Source organism: Rhipicephalus sanguineus, chromosome 5 (genome assembly GCF_013339695.2).
Source record: "Rhipicephalus sanguineus isolate Rsan-2018 chromosome 5, BIME_Rsan_1.4, whole genome shotgun sequence".
Lineage (NCBI taxonomy): Eukaryota > Metazoa > Arthropoda > Arachnida > Ixodida > Ixodidae > Rhipicephalus > Rhipicephalus sanguineus.
The window spans coordinates 31,942,311-31,963,100 of NC_051180.1; the positions used below are offsets into that span (position 1 = coordinate 31,942,311).

The 20,790-nt window shown below is 48.5% G+C and overlaps 1 protein-coding gene across 9 annotated transcripts in view; it reads right to left on the reverse strand.

Moving 5' to 3' along the window:
- Nucleotides 1–20,790, reverse strand: part of LOC119393433 (protein couch potato) — a 147,547-nt gene that overhangs the window by 33,752 nt on the left and 93,005 nt on the right. The window lies entirely within an intron of this gene.

Below are 20,790 nucleotides of genomic sequence, written 5' to 3' on the forward strand. Positions count from 1 at the left end.
CCACCGGTTCTATAATGGGTTGATAGACAGGTGTAACCCTTAGAGGGGTGGCGAAGGGAGGGGGAGGGGGGTTCAACGTCCCCCCTCCCGAAATATTTCAGTTTTGCATGTGTATATATACACGCACACATACAAACACACTCAGAACATGCATAAGTGGTAGGTGACCCCTCCCCCCCCCCCTCGCTTTCGCGAAAAATATTTCTGGCTACGCTCCTGGATTGATGTATAACTCTGCTTGGCGTTCACTGTAGTGGGTACTCATATCTCGATAAGCAGGCCTCTCCTTTCCGCTCTCTTCTTTCACTTCGTGTCCCCTTTCCCGCAATGACGCTGCTCTCTTGTGGGTTGCACAAATAAGCGTCTTTCCCAACCTCAATATCACTATCACTCTGACAGGCAGCGCTGTCGCATGTGCGCTCTTCACCGCACGATGAAACTATGCCGGCAAAATTCCAATTATCCCTCCCTGTATTGCGCTATGATTACATATATGCATATATATCATATGCATGCAGAGCCGTACTAAGGCGAAAGAAAGGGCACCGGAGCTGGGCTCGAATTGCACATGCGCACAGCTACCTGCCTGGGCGTCGGCAACCACGTGGGTTCTATCATATGCGCCGCAAAGAGGAGGGTGCACATGGATACCCCAAACAAATGGCGCAGGAAAACGGCTTGTGTTTGAACCCTTATAATGCTGGTTCCGTTCAAAGGTACATTGCCGTCTTCGCCAACAGGAGACCAACAGAAAGCCGAGAACGCGAAACGACTTTGTTATCCTGCGAAACGAAGCTTTAAAGTATGTATATTTCAACGATACACGCTGTATCTGCTGCCATTTTGTTCGGCGTAGTACGTATTCGTGTCTTTATGTAGTCATGTTTGCTGCACCAACTTAGAGCGCATGCTCTTTCCGAATTCAAATCATAAGCACAAGAACCTACGCCGCGCTTGCCAAGAGGTCCGCTCTCCAATCGATCATAAAAATGCATGTCTCGACGTCTTGCCGATCGAACGCAGGGCATGTGTCGGCTAAATAGATACGCGTGCCCCAAAGTTTTGAGCGCGGTACCATGCCGTCAATAGCGGCATGATGTCAAGTTGCGTTCTATCTCCTGGTATCTTTTTTTTTTTTTTTGGCTCCGCAGTGAAGTTTTCGATTATTCTACGTACTGAAACGTGAATTGCTTTTTTCGTTGCCGCCAGGTCGCATATATAAGGCAGCTTGCCCGCCAGCGTGACTTTGTCGTACGGACTATAAGCAAACACGTCAAGCTCTCAGACGTAGTACGTGTACAGGAAAGCAGCAAAGTCAATATGAGGCACCGACAGCGCTCGCCAAGCCGTAAACAGGACCCACATATATACGCATGCGCTAACCTCGTGTTTCCACCGGCGGGCTGCCCGCATACGGCAATACGCTATATCGGTAGTGGGCGATGAAAAATGGATGATGGACAAACGTCGAAACCATAGCTGCATAGGTGGACCATCGCTTCAATCGTTCGTCGTCGATGGCAGGGCCATGTCATTCGTTTTCGTGCCGGCGGAAATGATAAGCGCCATGCGCGAGTTTAAACAATCGATCCCCATGGGCAGCGCGTGCAGGGGAACCTTTAAAAACAAGGCTGCTACGACGGCTACTAGCGGAGTTAGCGGACAGTACACAGAGGGGACGAGGGAACGGGTATGTGTGTGTGTGTTGGAGGGGGGAAAGGGAGGTGCACTGGACAGAGGGAGCAGACAGCAGGATTCCAAGTGACGCGCGCACACACACACACACACGCGGGTCGATGTCAGCGGCAACAGTAGCGATGAGCCTCTTGTTTCCCACACGGGACAGCTGTGTTGTACCGGCCGGTCCCCATGACGACGCGTGCGCGCGCGCGCCAGCGGGTACCACGCGACTGCTAACGCACGAGGACGGAAGTCGGCGCCATCTGAGATCTATAAACCGATCGGCGTCGGCGGCGTGCAGTCTCTGTACGACGGGCCGCTTTCATTATGACGGGGGCACCGCAAATAGAGAAAGGACCTCGTTTCCCAGAGCAACAGGTAAACGCTGGCTCAAAAGTCTCGAATGACGTGACAAATAGCCTTCCGCCGAGCAGTCAGCCAATCCTGGCGCGGGTACAGGACCGAATGCCCGCTTTTCTGAGGGCCAATAGCAATCACGCGCGCTCCGAATCGTTTGACCAATTGCACGTGACGAAGAAAAACCGTACCGGCAGTGGGCTGGACCCCCTTTGTGTTTCCTTGGTCCTTGCACAGCACGCGACAAAGGAAGTGCGGAAGGGTATTGCTTGAAGCCCTTTAGAGCGATCACGTGATGCTTCCCGCGAAAGAAAAGGCCTAAGACTTTCGTCTTTGTTATTCGCGGCAGTCAATACATTCGTTGTTGCAGATTTCGTTTATCTACCTCTACCCTTCACTAAGGTAGAGGTGCAATGGTGAAATTGAAAGTCATCGTGAAAGTTCTTTCGTTAGCAAAGTGAGCTTAAGACTTAGTATAGAGACAGGAATACTTTTTGAGAGGACAAATGAGTCCGTGTTCACAAAATGATCTTGTTCTAGAATTGTTCGTAAGATCAAATTTTAACCAATTCTCAATCTGCACATATCATTCACGGTAACCAGCCAATTGCAAAAAACACGAAAGAGAAACTTCGTGAATTCCACCCCTGCAGTCTGACACGCCGAGCTCTACGCTGTTAAATATTTTACTTGCCGCTTTCTATCTCTACGTGTCCTCTGGGCTCAGACTCGCCATAGAAACGTACTCAATTTAACTCGGTTAAAGTTTACAAGCAAAATAATCACTTTATTAGAAACTTTTTTTTAAGCTACAAGAGCACCTATTTCCTTCGACAAGCGCCTTACGTACTGCCGGCTGCAGTTCAATATAGACAGCTAGGGCATGCACAACCTCAAGAGACCGGTAGTTTCTTGCGAAGTTTACTCGAAGCTTCTTTTTTTTCCCCACAACGCACCACTGGTTCAGGAACTTCGGCTTCCCAAATGAGCCTCGAACCAAATCATTCGTTCCTCAAAGGCCTCGTGGGAGTCGCTCTACGAAGACGGGCCGCGCCTGTATAAGCTGAACATGCATCAGCGCTGATGACTCGGCGAGGGCCATAAGCGTAATCACTTGGCTGTTCCCACAAATGTGCGCTTTCCCCTCGTCGCAAAGCAGCTCGAAAGCATTCGCTGTTGCGCCGCCCGCTGGACTTAAGACTCGTGTTGGAGCGAACGGTTACGAGCAGAGAAACAGCCGCGCAGCCTATATATTCCTTAATAAACTTGCGCCTCCTAGCGGTGCTGCCCATCAACCTGCAATCGCTGCTGCGGTGGATGTGATCTTCACTGCAGCTAGAGAATGAGAACGCGGTTGAGAGAGAGAGAGAGACTCGGACGGCTGTTTGCGTTGCATACTAATTCGGCCCTACAAGATAATCAGGGCTCACACTTGTGAGCTCGTTTGGAACGTGAGAAAGTTTCATGAGAGCGTACAACAGCCAATATGCGTCTGTAAATCAGGGCCGAAGCACGGTGCTCGCGCGCCTTTAACATGAATGCGAGGTTTTTTTTGCACGTGAAGCGCATGGCTAATGTAAGGGCCTTCGATTTGTTTAACCCTTTGTACTTATTTTGGAAAGTCCTCTTCACAGCTGCTGCCGTTCAGAGCCATATAATCGAGTTTAATAAACGGCTGCCTAATTAATCGAACGCGTTATCCACTTGGTTAACGCGAAAAGGTACTGCATCATAAGAGCGCAGCGCAAGGATGGACGTTAAATCGTGGTTTGCGTTCTTGTATTCGTCAAGCTTCTTTTATGCCGACGTTTTTTGCGAGCAGCTGTTCTTTTGGAAAGGAAATCGAGTTTGAAATGCAGGTGAACGTTTCTTGAAGAATGGTGCTAGTAGATCAGCCGACGGTGTGCTTTTATGCACGGACGGTACAACTATCTTGATGATAACGAAGTAAGGTATACATTGCTTGATAAGACTAAAACCAAGCTGATAAACACAACAAAAGTGTTGTGCGTGCGGCTTCGTTTCACAAGACACGTGCCAAATGCTGCAACAAGCAGTCATACGTTATTCAGTAGAGAGATGAGCGACGTACGCAATATTTCAGAGATTGCACAATGTTCCCCTGTCAGAACGGAATGGTCTACAACTTTCATGCACTACCCAGCGCTTAAGGGAAATATAAAATGAACATGCAGATACGAAAATACAATGGGACAATAAGGGCGTAGCGTTATTACTGTTCCTTTGTCTTTCCCTATCCGCGTATTTTTTTTAAATGCGAAGCATTTCTTAGCAAACGTCAGGTACTTTGGCCGTTTCCATCTATCTATCTATCTATCTATCTATCTATCTATCTATCTATCTATCTATCTATCTATCTATCTATCTATCTATCTATCTACCTATCTATCTATCTATCTATCTATCCGTCTACATCTGGGTGCTTCCCTGTTCGTCTCAATAACTTGTAACATACCCAACTTGACATAGCAGGGTATCAGTGCATGACGAACACGATTCACTGGTCGCTACATGAATAACGCAAAACGCCTGTCGCGTACGTCATGAAACCCTTTCCATCAGTCACGTGTGGCACATACCCGCATACCAGAGTTCATGTTGTGCGGGTATGTGCCACAGGTGATGGAGTCTCAACCAACACAGTAACCGCGAACATGCACATTGAAACGCAAGGCAAGTGAGGGAGCTGAAAGCAGAACTCGCCTGGAGTACGCTCGACTGTCATGCACTCGACCACGTGGTCCGCCAGAATGACGCAGTGTTCTCTTCATTTCTTTGAGGCAAGCGATGGCCTCATGCTGACCGAGTATGACGTCAGATTGATTGAGAGCCGCTTTGTGGCACGCGAAGAAGCCGCCGCTAAGTGCCCTGGTGGCTATACTACAGCAATGCGGACGTCGACAGCCATAACGCACGTTGCCTCGAAGCTGCGGACAACGTGTTATGTCATGCCGCATACAATAACGTAACTGACTATAAAATCGAGCAGGTACACAGCGATGCCCTGACCAAGGTTGCCAAGATGAACGCAAGCGACATGGGTAGCCTGCCGGCCTCAATTTGCCTGAGCATCGGCAAGCCGTACATGATCACGGCCAACATCGACGTAAGCGACGGCCTCGTTAATGCAAACATGGGCGCCTTGTGGTACATCAAGCGTGACGTACACGGCAACCTCGTGCGACTGTGGCTTGATTTTCCAACGTCCACGGTAGGCATAGTCGTCCCAGCCAGGACGAAGCACATCACTACCTCACCCCCTCAATAGAACTGAAATAAGTGCCCGTGGTAATGCGAACCACCACAGCCACAATATACGCCAGAAAAATATCTCGTGTAAGAGGACACAGTTTCCCCTTGCGCAAGCAAACGCCATAACTATATGTAAGTCAAAAAAGGCCACATACGCCCAGGTAGTCAACGGATACGATAAGCGTCAACCAGTGAAGTTGGTCCGCGTAGCACTTTCCAGGGCTACCAGCCTCGACGGTTTATACCTCACCAACGCAGAAGGTGACTTCAGGTTCCGACATGTCGCCGGCTCTATCGACAGAATGTCTGTCGACGACATGCCCCGGCGAACAAACAGGCCTCTAGGCATTGTCTTGGACCGGGCTAGCACCTTCATTCGATGCCACAACAATCACCTCATGCTCGCCGCTCTCAACGTACAGCCTGTGCACGCGCACGTGCACGACCTCTAAAAAGACGCTCTGCTCACAGAAAGTGGCGCCTTAGCACTTTCTGAAACCTGGAGGGATGAGCCCACTGTGTCGTCCACAGCAAGCGGCAGGGGCGTAGCCAAGAGGGGGGGGGGGGTGGAGGGGTTCAAACCCCCCCCCGAAAATTTTCAATTTCGCTTGCGTATATATACACGCACACATACAAACGCACGCACGAACATACAAAAAGTATGGTTGAATTCCCCCCCCCCCCCCCCCCGAAAAAAATTTCTGGCTACGCCCCTGGCAAGCGGCTAGATTGCAGGTGCAGAAGCGTGGGCACATATAAGAACACAGCGATGCGCAACTTCAACGTAGGCCGCATCCCACTCCGCCGGCCGTCAGACACCAAAAACACACAGACAAGCAGCGGAATCGGCGAAGTCTCCGTTGCGCACATCAATTACAAAAGAAAGACATTGTGCTCGTCGCCATCTACTTGAGAACTATCGACAACCTCTTCCACGCATGCACACTGATTCGTGAAACGTGCCTTCGTACTCCATCATAGCGGACAATTATAAGCACTACATATCAGCTTACCGTGTCTTGTGGTGTTAATACCCATGTTGCTGTTGGCATCGTTACGCAACTGTAAACGACTGGTTATATAACACATGTGCGCCTTTTCAACATATGTGCGTGCATATACAATTTCCACATATCTTTAAGTGTCATTTCGTAACGCTTCTCTCAATGTAAAAGATTGCGCCACAGTCCCCTTCCCGCCGCATGCTTCGCACGACAGCGATTCCCACGGTACGTGGGATCTGCTGTCGTGCGAATTTTTTTTTTTTAAGTTCGCTTAAAATTTTTTTTTAAGTTCGCTTAAGCGCTAGGAACGCATCAAAGGTCAGTATTCCAACTAGCCCAACTAACCACGTTAAGCAAGGAATCTTCTAGTCCAGTGCCGCAGAAGGAACTTAGTGGCCCAGAAGGCTTTAGATAAACCTGCGCTGCTAGAATTCCCGATACATCCACTCCTCAATAACGACGTGTACACATGACCATATATACACCACTGGGCTCGTGCACGTGGTTTGATTCGTTTTCGCTCGTCTCTCTCTGTCAGTTAATCCTCATACTCTCCTTACTTCGCGCAGAATAATAACCAACGACAACAACCGCTGTTAAGCACACTTGACGTTTTGTGCGCTATTTTCTATACTAAACCTATGTTTCTATTCAGTACGACAGAAACAAAAGAAATTCAGAACTATGCAGGACATCTAACTTAATTTTGATGCAATCTAGTACGACATGTGAAATTAAGTTCCTAGGAGTAACTGAACAACAAATACCGCATGCAAAGCAAAGATCAGCCTTAATTGTACAAAACTGTTCCTAAACCATGTAAATACAATACATTATACCCTTCCTGTAAGCGTTCGCATAACGCTACGCGCACAGTATAGTGCTTTACCATCTCCCGGAATTCTGACTGTGCGTGAAGGGCTGTTAATCACACCGGGACTCGCCACTGACTATCCTTGTATACGTGAAAGGCTGTTTATCACGTCAGGACTGCCCACTAACTACCCTTCCTCGGTTACAGTAATTTACAGGGCTCTGTACGCCCACGGTGGTGTGTAGCTGTTGATATATGACCTCCCGAGTTAGTCTGTTTCATTTTCATTCGTGGTCGGAACATCTGCGTACCTGTGGAATCAAGGTACGAAAAATGCATGTATGCTTACACATGCAGGCACGTTAAAGAGCAACAGGTCCTTCAGATTATTCGCTAATATTTAACTGCATATTCCCTTATAGCACACAGAGTAGCTTCGGCGCACTTACCGCGCATTTGCTGCAGTTTACATGGCTCTGTGTCCCGAAGCTACATCCGGTATACATAGACAACTCGTGTGCAGTAGACAGGTCTCGGGCAGCACCGTGCATACGTTAGGAGCCGCCACAGTCGCGCGCTGCCTCCAGCGCCAAAGCGGCCACGGCAGCAGATTTGGCGGGATGGGGGGGGGGGGGGGGGGGGGGGGGGGGGCAGACCACACAGGCGGCGGCCAGCCACTGCGCCGTGTTTTAGTGCTTCGCTTGAAGCGTTCTCTTTCTCGTTCGCTTCCAAAAGACGTCAAATTGTTATCAGCTGTCAGAGAACGTAGCGTTGCGCATGTGCTTCTTTTCGCCAGACCTCGTGTATCCTCAGGCGAACGCGGCAACATAAAATGCATTAACTGGGGGAAGACAACGGAGGTGACGAGCCCGCTGAGCGAAACTGCGCACGTGTAACGCGGGCCGTCTCACTCACTAAACAATCACAGCTTATCACCCTCGAGCTAACGCGGCAGCTTGAAACCGGCAACACCAGCAATTGCACTGTCACGGCCGCTGAATGAAAAAAAAAAAAAAAAACGCTTTCCATCGAACGGCCATGGCACTGCATTCGCTGCGCCGACTTATTCAGTGCAGCCGAGTTCGTCGTCGCTGCTCGTGTTTTGCTGCCATGGCACTGCAAAGCGTGCCAATTATTATTACGTTTGGATTCAGAGAGCTACGTGATACAGATAGTTTCTTCCAAGGAGCTAACCTGAAGAAGGGTAGGGAACTCCTCGAAGCAGGTCACGTTCACGGCGTCGTGGAAGAGGTGTTGCTCGGCAGATCAACAATCTTGGATCCCGCGACCTTGAGCACCGTCGCAGAAGGCCATAGACGCTGGGCTGCCGCAGCGGATTGCGCCGTTCTATTGTGATCGCGAATGAGGACGCAGCGAAGGTTGCGACCAATGATAAACAGTCCTTGACAATGACAAACCGATGCACAATGACACTAGCACATCCTGCCGTACACGGATGCAGATCATACGGTCATTGGTTGTCGTATCACGGAACAAGTAGCGCTCATATGGTACATTCACTGTAGTGTATCTGTAGCGATGTGTTTAAAGGTGCGGTGCATCTGTAAGCTATGCAGCTTCATGGCATGACCTCGTACTTCGCTACACGACCTTATTCTTCACCGCATTACCTCGTATCTATAGGTCATGCAGCTTCACTGCATGACCTAAGTAGATAAGAGGCACACGAATCCGCGAAACGAACACAGTTTTGCTGCTTCACTGCATAAGCAAGCTTCTATGCAGAGCAGCCTCACAAAGAAGTCAGGTAGTTCGTTAGCATTAGAAGGTACACTCCGACAAACAGTGTATAACTTGCATGGGGGAAATGGCTTGTGTGAAGCCTACCATATAGTTACTCGCTTGCTGCATTCACTCGCTAACGCTGGCTAAGTGTTAGCTAATTTTGGCTTTCAAAGTAACAAAAGGTAATTAGAGGTAATGACTCATTTTTCTCGCGTTTACTGTTTCATCACACAGAATCTTTTTCTCTCCTTCTTGTTTTCTACTTTCTTTCCTTCCTTTGTTTCTTTTTCTTTTTTTCTTTTTTCTTTTTTTTGACGGGGGAGCGGGGTGGAGGTGGGGGTACGTGGGGTGGTCTTTTTGCTTATGATCTACGCGGGTGTCACCACGCGCTCCGCCTCATGCCTTTCTCATCATTCATGAATACTTTGCTATAAATACGAAAAAAAAGGTTGCGCGCGACAGTATAGTCCGACATTCATTCTGACGTTTTAACTCGAGGCGTCTGCTGAGGTCGTCCCGCATAGACTTGGTGACGACTATTTCCCCGCCGAGGAATGAACTCTTCTCGCCGCCGGTATCCTCGAGGCGCGCTGCCGGAGCACTTAGGAGGAAACAATAACAACGTGTATTCTCGCCAGGTGGCGGCCCGATCGCGAAATGGGGGGAGAAACAAAAGGGCACCCCATGGGCCTTGCCACGAGCGTCGGACAATCCATCATGGCGTCGGGCTCGATTAATCACACCGAGATGGAGAAACTTAGGGGCAATCTGAGGCAATTAACGGGGCCTCGCTAGATTTTCTTGAGCCTTCTTTATCTCTTTCGCTCTTAGTCTTCTGTTTTCTTTAATCTTCGGGAGCTCCCGACAAAAATGCTCATATAACTGCGGCTAGCCGCAGCAAGCGCGAGCTGCGCGTGCTTCTTTTAGCGAAGTAACGCCGCGGAAAGCGTCGGGAATTGAGAGTGAAAGCGAATAGAAACAAGAGAAATTTGAAATAACATTTTTGGGGAGAGCATTATTATTGGGCTGGTCCGGCAAGGAAGGCGCAGAAACGAGACGGTTGCCTCGGAGGAACGCGCCGGAGTTTCTCGTTCGTTCGTCGGACTGCGGCGGCGCGCGCCTCTGGTATTACGAGATGGCCGCATTGCTTTTGGAGCGCGCACAGCGCGTGGATGGCAGCCATCAGCAAGAACGGCCTTCTCTTCCCAGAAAGCGTGGCCTCCCCGCGAGCGTGCGAGCGCCTCGAGAACGATTTAGCCTTTTTCTCCCTTAGTCTTCTTTGTTCCTCTCTCATCATCTTCTTCTTTTTCTCCAGAAATGAAAGCGCCGTTGTTCCAAGCATCTCTACGTATGAGAACGCTTGCTGGTAGCCGCCCGATTGCGGGTGTAGCAAGACCGTGCCGTTTTCCGTGAGATGATGCGCCGGTTTATCCCCGCTCCGCCTATGTACTGTAACGCGGCTGATATCAAAATTCATGACCGCATTTATTCATTTTATTTTCTTTAAGTTTAGAAAAAGGTTTTAAGATGACGAAACAAAGGGAAGCGAAGCGAAAAGTGATGATATACTGGATGCACAACGACGCTATCATGTAGCGGACTCGTAGTGCTTCAACGGTTTCTGTTCCAAGTTGTATACAGCGTTTTTTTTTTTTGTTTGTTTGTATGTTTTGTTTGTTTTTTCTCTTTCTATGCATATCTACCACTTGTCCGATGGCTGCCTTACATGCAAGTCTGTATGAACGCTCAGGAAACAAGGTTTTGACGCTGGTGGAAATGTGTGCTTTTTTTTTAGCGGTGCCGGTAATACCGTATACCGTTTAGCTACGGTATTATACTGTTCCGTGTTAAGTGCACCACGATTCGAAAACCTTTCAGCTGCTCGAGCTGCCCGGTGCGTACGATAAAGGGATGAGATAATGATGGTTGCTGATCTAGGTCTGGCAGGCTGATATAGCTGCTCGCCGACGGTGTGGTTTTTCCGTACGATAAACCAGCACTGCTAAAGTGCACTGCTAAAGGAACAAGTGCTCTCAGCTTTTTTTTTTCTTTTTTTTAAGCTTACTGCATAGGTTATTTCTACGGCCTTTGTACGGAAGTGTTGATATAGACTATTTTACGAACGTGTTCCAGTGCCGTCATCTTGTGCTTCGAAGGCCGCATCTTCAGGTCATCAAATCAGAAAAGAAATCGAGATACAAATAGGCGAATGAGAGAGAAGAAGAGACACTGCCATCGAATGCTTTGCTACGAAAGCTATGTTATAAGGAACTTCGCCGGCAACGTTATCATTCAGTAACCATGATGCGAAGTTTCAGGGTGCTTTATTCGTCACCGAAATTTCATTAAGCCTTGCTCGGTCATGGTGTGCAGTTCGTTACAAACATAAAAGGAAATAGCGAGGGAGGGGGGGGGGGGTATTACGAGTATGGTAGATGGACTATTCTAACCTCCGTGTTTGTTCTTTCCGCTTAGTCGTCTAAACTTCCAAGGAGAATATCAAGAAACGTGCGAAGGCAGTATATTTCTGCGCAGTCTCATAATCACTGCGACACGGTGCATTTATAGCTCAGTATTTTACTTTTGTTTCGCCTTTTTCTGCTCAAGATATAATTTTGTTTCACGCCAGTAGGCCAATTTAATGCACTAACCTTCATTCACGTGCTGATAGAACAGCCATGTCTGCAGCATGCCATGAACACTAGCACCAGAGCTCTCTGTAGGGATTTTTTGTAGGAAACTCGAAGGCTTCATTCGTCTCCCTACTCCGTCTACGTCATTGGCTCCAGCACTCGCCAGCGTGATAGAGCAGGCTAGAGTCGCAGCACTTAAGCCGACCTATTCGCGTTCCTTCATTAAGCTTCCCCTCGCTATCTCCTTTTATGTTTGTAACGAACTGCACGCCATGACCGAGCAAGTCTTAATGAAATTTCGGTGGCGAATAAAGCACCCTGAAACTTCGCATCATTCAACGTTCTCGTCGGTATTGTGTCGACTAAGATACGGCCGAGTTCGTAAGTACCTTGGCACTTTATTTTCGTTCACAAGTAATGCAGCTGATCGGCGTACACGATGCGATGGCCCTACGACCAGATGTCAAGTCGTAGTAGGTCTAGTCATCAGAACTTATTTTAACCGCCTGTATGTTTTCAGGCCACTTTATAACTCAACGGCGGTTCACAAATACCAGGACGAGTAAGTCATTTCATGCTTCATATGCACACTTTTATTTTTCATTATATAATCATCTTTTCTGTAACACTTTCTGCATAGCCTTATATGTTGAAGTTGAACTTTATTTCAAGCAAAAACAAAGTACTATTCATTCATTCATAATACCTCAAAGGTCCCACATGGGACATTACATGAGGGGTGGGCGAACGAAAAAACTGGCGGGTCAGGTTAGGTTTCATGTCTTGAAAGATGGTCTTCAATGGCAGCTTTGAATTGAGCAATGTCGGTAATGAGGGCGATATCGGATGGAAGGGCATTCCATTCTCCGGCAGTATGCAGGAAAAATGAACGTTGGTAGGTGGTCGTATGTGCACGTGGTAGATATACAGCATTTTGGTGCGAGTGGCAAGAGGAACGATGTGCAGGAATGATGATTTGGTTTCCTGGAGGCAGCGAATGGAAAAACCTAAAAAATAATATTAGACGAGCAGTCTTGCGGCGAGAAGAAAGTGAGGGGAGGCAGAGCTGGGCGGATACACTTGATCTGTAGGAATAATCGGAAAGAATGAACCTGGCAGCGCGGTTCTGGACTGATTCAAGGGAATTGTTTATATTAACTTGGTGATTGTCATAAATAGCAGAGGCATATTCTAGTTTGGATCGAATCAACGTTTTATATGCAAGTAGTTTGACTGCAGGGGATGCTGATGATAGGTTACGGCGTAGATAACCTAATAGGCGATTGCAGGAATTAGTTAGTTGGAGAATATGATGGGCCCAGGACAGATCACTAGATATATGTACTCCTAGGTATTTAAATGTCTTGCATTGGGTTAATGTGTTGTTGTTGAGAGAGTAAGAAGGAGCTACATAGTTACGGCGACGAATGAAAGGACACGTGGGAGCACTTGCTGACGTTGAGGGACATGTACCATTGGTTGCACCACGCCTGGATTGCCTAGAGGACAGACGAAAAGGCAAAAGGAAAAGAAAGAGAGAACCTGACAAGGCGCTTGCCTCTTGTAAACCCAAAAATGCCGACAATATGACAATATGACACAATGCTCAGTGTTATAATTAAGACTGCAACATATGTATAAAAAATAAGCGTAAACGGGAGTTATTGCATGTATTACTCGTCACCTCCAAGGTCCTATTGTGCTTCTTTCTAAAGGCGACTGGGCTTTAGAAACGCTTGCAGAATGTTAGCGTGTATTCTGTGTTCACGTTAAGAGCCTCGTTAACTGCCTCATTGTTTCTTCTTTTCTTTCCCATCTATTATTCCTTTCCCCACGTATGCGGCAGCCAAGCGGGCATGTCAGTGGTTAACTTTCCCGTGTAATTCCCTTGGTATCTCTCTCTCTCTTTTTTCTCTCTGTCTCTCTCCTTTGTCGTGTACTTCAGGCTAATTGCTCACAGAGCGCAGGAAACTAAACTAAGTCAAACTCGTGGTTGAGGGCTCAAAATATGCGACACGGTTGCCCTACGGCGTAGACGCGCTTGAAGTAACGGTAAGCACGCACGACAGGCGCAGCACGACAGCGCGTCCGTGCCAGCAGGAAACCGGAGAGGAGGAGCCGGCTCCCGGCACAAAATTAAAGCTCTAATTACGTCCACGCTGAAGCGCATACGCTGACAGCGGGCTCGCGCTGGGGCTAATATCGTGATCCTGTATAAGAGGCTGGCCGTTGGCACCAAGCTGTTCCGTGACGTCCTCCTCCAAGAGCTTCGCGAGGTTGCTGTCGCTTTGAGTGCAGGTTCTTGCGATTTCGACATGCTTCTTTTAGGGATGTCTTCGAAGCGGTACTCTTCTCAAAAATCGTTGTCCCGCGGAATCAGCGCAAGCTTTCGAAAACGGGTCACGCATGCGATCATGGCGCGGGTCTGTATCTTTCGTCCAATGTCCCACCAGTATGTAGAGACCCTGGTGAACGCACTGAAAAGAAGCACCGCCGCGATCGGTGGATCACGAATCACGGCGCTCCACGAGGTGAAGTGACTGTCCTTTTTTTTCTCGGTATAGCGGTATATATGTCCCACCTACGGCTGCGGGTGTAAGAAGAAAGGCCGCTCTTATCTCTTCAGGAGAAAGACCGGAAGGTATATGAGCAGAGAAGACAAAAGACTGCAGACCATACAAAAGATCGCAGCAACGCACGTTTTTTTTTTTTACATTGTTTAGGCGATCGTGCCGGCGAGGGAGAGACATCTCCCGAACTGGGGAGATGGCCTCCCTAAGGGAAAGGGCAAACGGCGCGGTTTCCACAGAGGACCGTTGTCGGTGTGTCGCCATATAGTCTGCGTATACGTGGACGTCGTCTCTACGCCGGACTGTTCCCAGGTAAGGGAAAAAATAGGGAGGAGACATTGGGGAAAGGGTGATGGTGGGAGCCTGCTGCGCCCGGGCGATGGCGCGAGTCACGCGAGCGCGCGTGACGAGCGGAGACGGCGGCGGCGGCGGCCGCGAAACGCACCCGCGTGTGCGGTTCTTCTGCTCGTCGATCGATGGCACCGAGCTCAGAGTCCAGAAATCGCTACCAGAATAAGAAGCAGAAGAAGCACGGAAGGGGTGGTGGAAAAAAGTGAGTGGCCAGTGTGCGCAACCGATGCGACGACGACCAGAACTTTTGCAGCGTGAGGAACTCGGGCCCATGGCGTTCGTTGCGAGTAATCGAAGATCTGGCCGGCGTTAGGCACTCTGCGATTTGGAGAACGGCGCCCACCCACGGCACGACTCACGATGGCGACGATACGCCTTCCAGTGGCTCAATGAAGAAGAAGAGATATATAAGTCTGCTTCTTCTTCTCTTCTTCGTAGAAAGCGCTTCCTGTCAGGCAGAAGTTTTTAATGCGAGGAGTAAAGACAGAATTAAGAAAGAGAAAGGAAAGAAAGATAAAAGATCGAAACCGACGGTTCCTCGAAAGCCTACCCTGACGTGTGTGGTAGAGATATTGCGAAATAATTTATGCGCCTGCTCGGGGTTTCAGTTACGTAAATTTGGGTAAACGCGGCTGCTATTCTGCGAAACGCGCGCTGATATATGGCCTATGCGACAGGCTAAACTCAAAAGTGCTGCTTTTTTTTTTACTGCGGTATTTCTGTTTACGAATCTCGCAATCAACCTTATCGCGGGTACACGTTCAGGCATTTACTTACTCAGAAGAGTTAGCAATTTTTCGAGGAGTCCGCCGGTAAGGCCGATGTTGGCTCTGACTTACCGTTGCTTGCTAACGCCGCTTAACATTGATTGTACAGCGGTTATTTAGCATTGGTTAAGATGAATTCGTCCCGATGCCATCTTCCTTCTTAGTGACCTTTCGTAGTCACTGGCTCGTTTGACGTCTTCGCGTGAGCGTGCACGTGAGTGTATCAGCGTAACAATAAACGGAAAGGTATACGCCGAAATTTAATCTAACAAAATTGAAGAACACTTTGTAAATTCCAAAGTCTGTTCGGCGAAAGCGTGTGGCCATTCGACTGAATATGCCATGGTATCGGGGGAATCCACATTCTTGGGGCGCTTCTCCGAACCGCTTGCCGTGGACTCGACCGGACGCGGCGGCGGCGAAGGAGGACGCCGCCGCCTTTGGGGGGAGCAGCGCGCAACTGTTGTGCGTTGGCGGACGGACGCTGCTGACGGACGCCGCCGCCGGACGCCGCCATAGAGTTTCCTACAATACTTACTAGAGGGAACTCTGGCGCTAGTGTCTATGGGAGCTGCAATGCATCGCGCTTAAGCCAGCATGGGAATCATGGGTAGTACACGGATTTACGCCGCCGCGTTGCGCAACAGTTGCACAACGAAGGAGCAACGCGCAACTGTTGATATGCGCCGCTGTGCCATCACGTGATTGCTAAGAGAGTGTGAGGGGGAGAGGCCACAGCTGGCACCGTGCCAGGGAACAGACGGACGGCGGACGGACACCGCGAGTATGAGACATCAAAGGCTTTCGCCTTAAAAATCCCCGCCCAAGCACTCCGTGTACGAATGGTTACCTGAGCGAAGCAGGAACGGGCGACCCCGGTTTTTGTCGCGAGTTAGGAACTGTCAGTGTCTTCTGTTGTAGCTTTTGATTTCTCTATCACCAAATTTAAGAGATGCCTGCTTGAAACTTTTCGTTTGGTGACGTTAGCTCAAAAAATATTAAGAACACCTAAATGATTTTATGGGTAGCTGTCTATATATGCTGACAAAAATTGAAGAAATATGCCAGCGCGGAGACTCTTCGAGGTAGCATATGCTATAGCGTTGCTTCTTCATTATAATTTCTGAGCACTCGCGAACTCACAGGCCGCCCCATTTTCCCACCTCCTACCCATATATACTGCTTCGCTGTAAAGGAAAAAAAAGTGCGCTTCCGTATACTCAAGCTACAGAGTTGGTAATAAAAAACGCTGCAGTTGAGAGAACGTGCTTAATTTCAACCGATCGGGATTCTTAAACGTCCACGTAAATCTAAGGTCGGGAGTAGAGGTGTGCACGGGCTCCGGGTAGCCCGAAAGCCCGAGCCCGACCCGGCCCGCGGGCCGGGCTCGGGCGGGCCGACGTATTTTCACCTCGGGCCCGGGCCGGGCTCGGGCTACTTGGAGTTTTATCGGGCCGGGCTCGGGCCCGGCGCAAAGCCCGATTCAAGCCCGAAACATAGAGAATGAGCGGGAATTGTTTTCCAGCACGCATACAGCGTCTTTTCCGCTTTTCCTTTCCATTGCGGTTGTTCAGCGAGTGGAGCGACAGTGGTGAGAATGTAGCAGTTAAAAAAGATGAGCTCTCCGATTATCTCTCTATGGAATCGCCGTCCTGTCCATCTGAAGTTTTAGTCTTCTGGAAAAAAACAAGCAGCAGAGATATGCCAAGCTTGCCAGGCTGGCAAAAAGATATTAGCAATTCCAGTGACGAGTGCAAGCAGCGCACGTAACTTCAGTTCGGCGGGCTATACATAATGCAAAAGCGCCGCACATCGTTGAAGCCGCAATCGGTGGACTGCTTGCTGTTTTTGCACGACAATTTGTAATCTGTGCAATAGAGACTGTTCGTCGTGTGTGGTTTGATCATATTTTATATGCTCAATAAAATGCCAAATTACCGGAAAACGATGTTTTGTTTTCACAGCGGAACTTCAAAAAGCCGGGCCGGGCCGGGCGGGCTCGCAGCCCTTTGCCGTCGGGCTCGGGCGGGCCTTCGACAAAGTCAGCGGGCCCGGGCCAGGCTCGGGCTCGAAAATACGGCCCGTGCACAGATCTAGTCGTGAGCCATCTTCTTTATTTATTTAGTTAGCTCCCGTATAGGTATGAGGCCACATGCTCAGTGGCATCATGCCTATACGGGAGTGGCCGCATCCCTATATATACAGCCTACAAGAGGTCGGGATCCGTGCGTAAATTTTTATCATAGGTGCATAATTGCACGGGCACTTGCGCAATTTTTCGGGACAGTCGCGTGGTTCTGAAGTGGCTCAGACATTTTTCGTTAAGAGCTCGGCCTTCCTCCTGAGAATTTAGTCTCTCCAGGATGCCGCTACGCAGATTAGCGAAGCCGCAACATTTCAGAGGAGCTTATCTTTCATTCTTAAGGTATAACGCAGCTTGCTTTTTCGTTTCCATTTTTCCCTGTCTTCTTTTTTCTTTTTTTGCAGGCTCGTCAAAGAAAAAAAAATAAAAGACGTTTAATGCTTAAGTAGCTACCAAGAGTTAAATATTCAGAGATAGCAGCACAGGGCGACTCATCTCTTGATTGCGATGGCGTCAAACGGAGCGCGAAGCTCGTTTGCATGCTTTTAAGGAAAAATAGCGGCTGCCTTTCATTATTATCATTTAGTTCTACAGCAGATTAATCTTCTCTTCCTAACGAGCCCTTTCTTTTATTTTACTGTTTGTCTGCAGCCGTGTCACTACCACGTGCAGAGGCACGCATGATTGGGCCCTACTTTGTACGGAAGGAGAGGCAGGATGGGGGAGATTAATGCTAATAGCATTGACGCAGCTCGTTAAAGATGTAAGAGGAAATAGTAAAGCACACTGTACTTTTAAGGCATTCTTTTGAATTTACCTTAACTTGCAATAAAATGTAAACAGGACATCCCTTATCAACGAAAAAATGTACAACTAGAAGTCGTTATATAAGTTATCCCCACGTATTTGCCTGAGCAACAGCCCTTGCATTGTAGCACGTTACTGGTTCTCCGGGCGCTCCAAGATTATTAATGATGATATCTGGGGTTTAACGTGCCAAAACAACGACATGATTATGAGGCATGCCGTAGTTGAGGGCTGGCGTGGCTCTGTGCATTGGCGTGGCTCTGTGGTAAAGCACCTGCCTGCCATGCGAAAGACCGGCGTTCGAACTCCACTCGAGCCGAAGATTTTTGTATTCTTTATCGATTTGCACCTGTCTTGATACTTCGCTCACAGTCAACGCCTATTTTTTCACTCATTACCAATGACGCCGACGCCGGGAATTCTGCGACACGGGTTCATCAACGCTGTCGTGTTTAAAAGGCGGGAAGGAAGCAAGGAGCATGGCCAACATAACGAAACTTCCCAAACCAATATTCGCTGTAACCTGATTAAAGGGGCGAGCTGGGCGTGCTAGTACATCTTTTCAAAATACTGCAGCGCAATAAGCAGACAAGGACGAAACAAAACGACAAGGACGAGCACTGGACTTCCGACAACGCGTATTTGGATAGAGGAAAATAGGGAGAAAAGGCAGGCATGTAACCAGTTTATATTAACCGGTATGCTGCCCTGCACAGGGAAAAGGGATTGGGGCGATTGAAAGAGGAGTAAAGAAAGAGAGAAAGAGAGGGGGAGCACACACGCGCACAACTTCACAGAGCGGCGGTCTTGTGGGTTATACGGGATCATTATCAGTCGAGAGCCGCTCGTGCAAGTCTGTTGTCCTCAGAAATTTTAACAATGCCATCGTTGCTTTATTTTCGAGGACTCTTTGGGATGACATTCGAGGATAGTTGCCAGCGACATCGGTGTGTGGTCAAGGCAAGCGAGAGCGATTGCGAGTGGTCGTCTCTGCACAGCGTAGCGAGGACAGTCGCAGAATATGTGCTGCAAAGTCTCTTCGATACCCCAGACGTCGCAAAAAGCGTTGTCGGCCATCCCTATATGAAACGAAGACTTTGTGAAAGCCACTCTTAGCCATAACCGGCATAGCAAAGAGGCCTATCTTCGGAAGAGTCCAGTTGGTATTTGAAACTGTAGCGCACATATATGTATATGTGCTGTCCGGTACAATACATCATCCTCAGCGCATGCGTAAAAACGTCAGCTCTTTATCAGAAAGCGTTGTGGAGGCAACGCTAACGCAACCCTCCCCAAGGTTCTATAGATGCGCTCGGCTTCAACTGTAACCTCGCTTTTACGCGTGTTTGGAGCACTTTTCTCTTTGGGAAAGGGACGCAATGGAGGAGCCTTCCGCGCTACTCTACAAATCCGGTAGGGAGCACATGGAAGGACGCATTATGCCACGTCCTTGCAGAGCTATAGTATGGAAAGATAACTGCCTCCGCGGCCTCACTCGCAATGCACTGGTCTTGCGCGATCTAGAACGACACACGACCCAACGACACCTCTGGACCCCCGCCGTCAAGGAGTGGCCCGGAAGTTTTGACAAAGAGGGCTTCCTCTTTACGGCTTGCAGATCACGCACCGATACGGTTTTAACGCGATAGCGTTAAAGAGCTCGTATCGCAGAAATTGCGCTGTCGGCGTCGGGGCCGTTGGTTGTGAGCGAAAAATCATCATCATGTCCGTGACCGAAAAATCGAAAAAGCTGCAAATAAAATAAATAATAAAAATGTTGGGTCCGAATGAGAATCGAACCCAGGCCGTCCGCGTTGCAAGCAGGTGTTCTACCACACAGCCACGCCTCTGCTTGGAGCTGCACTGAAAGTAACTTTCATGCTTCCCAAAAATACGCGTCCTGTATACAGGTATCACAGTACGAGATGTAATATCGCAGTAGTATTGCGTGGTACAAGTGTACATTGCCCATAGGGCGTAACACCATGCTAATATCATAACGACTTCGTGGTTTAAAGACAGCCACCCATTACAAAAGGCGCACACATTAGTACGCGTATTCCCTTAAGACCACGTAGTGGGTGCATCGCCACTTCGAAGAAGTTTCTCGCGCATAATTGCTCCTGGTTTAAAGCATGCTACCCATTACATAAGGCACACGCCTTAGTGGGCGCATGCTGTTAAACCCTCGTAGTGTTCGAACTGCGCAGTAGGAACAGAATATCGCTATCGCGTTCAGCTCTTAAAGGCGAAGCTTAAGCGTCCCCCAATTTTTTTTTTTCTTTATTGCTTCTTTTCATGTTGTGTGCGGGATGTTATACTTATGTGTTCACTATGCGAATTTTATTGTCCCGTAAAGTTATCGGGCTGCCATTTCCGTCGTGAAACTTTCCAGCTCCATCGTCACTTTTATTTCATTTTATTTTTATTCTTTTCGTCAGCACATGCATATGCCGTCTTACTAGAAATGCATTGTTTTATTCATGTATACCATATTATTTGTGATTAAGCAGTCGTCATTCTTTTCGTTGTTTGTTTTTTTTGTTTGTTTGTTTGTTTGTTTGTTTGTTTGTTTGTTTGTTTGTTTGTTTGTTTGTTTGTTTGTTTGTTTGTTTGTTTGTTTGTTTGTTTGTTTGTACAATATTATTATTCATGCTGTCTCAGTGGGCCCCCAGTCCTGGTTTTCATTGTCCCATTTTTTTTAT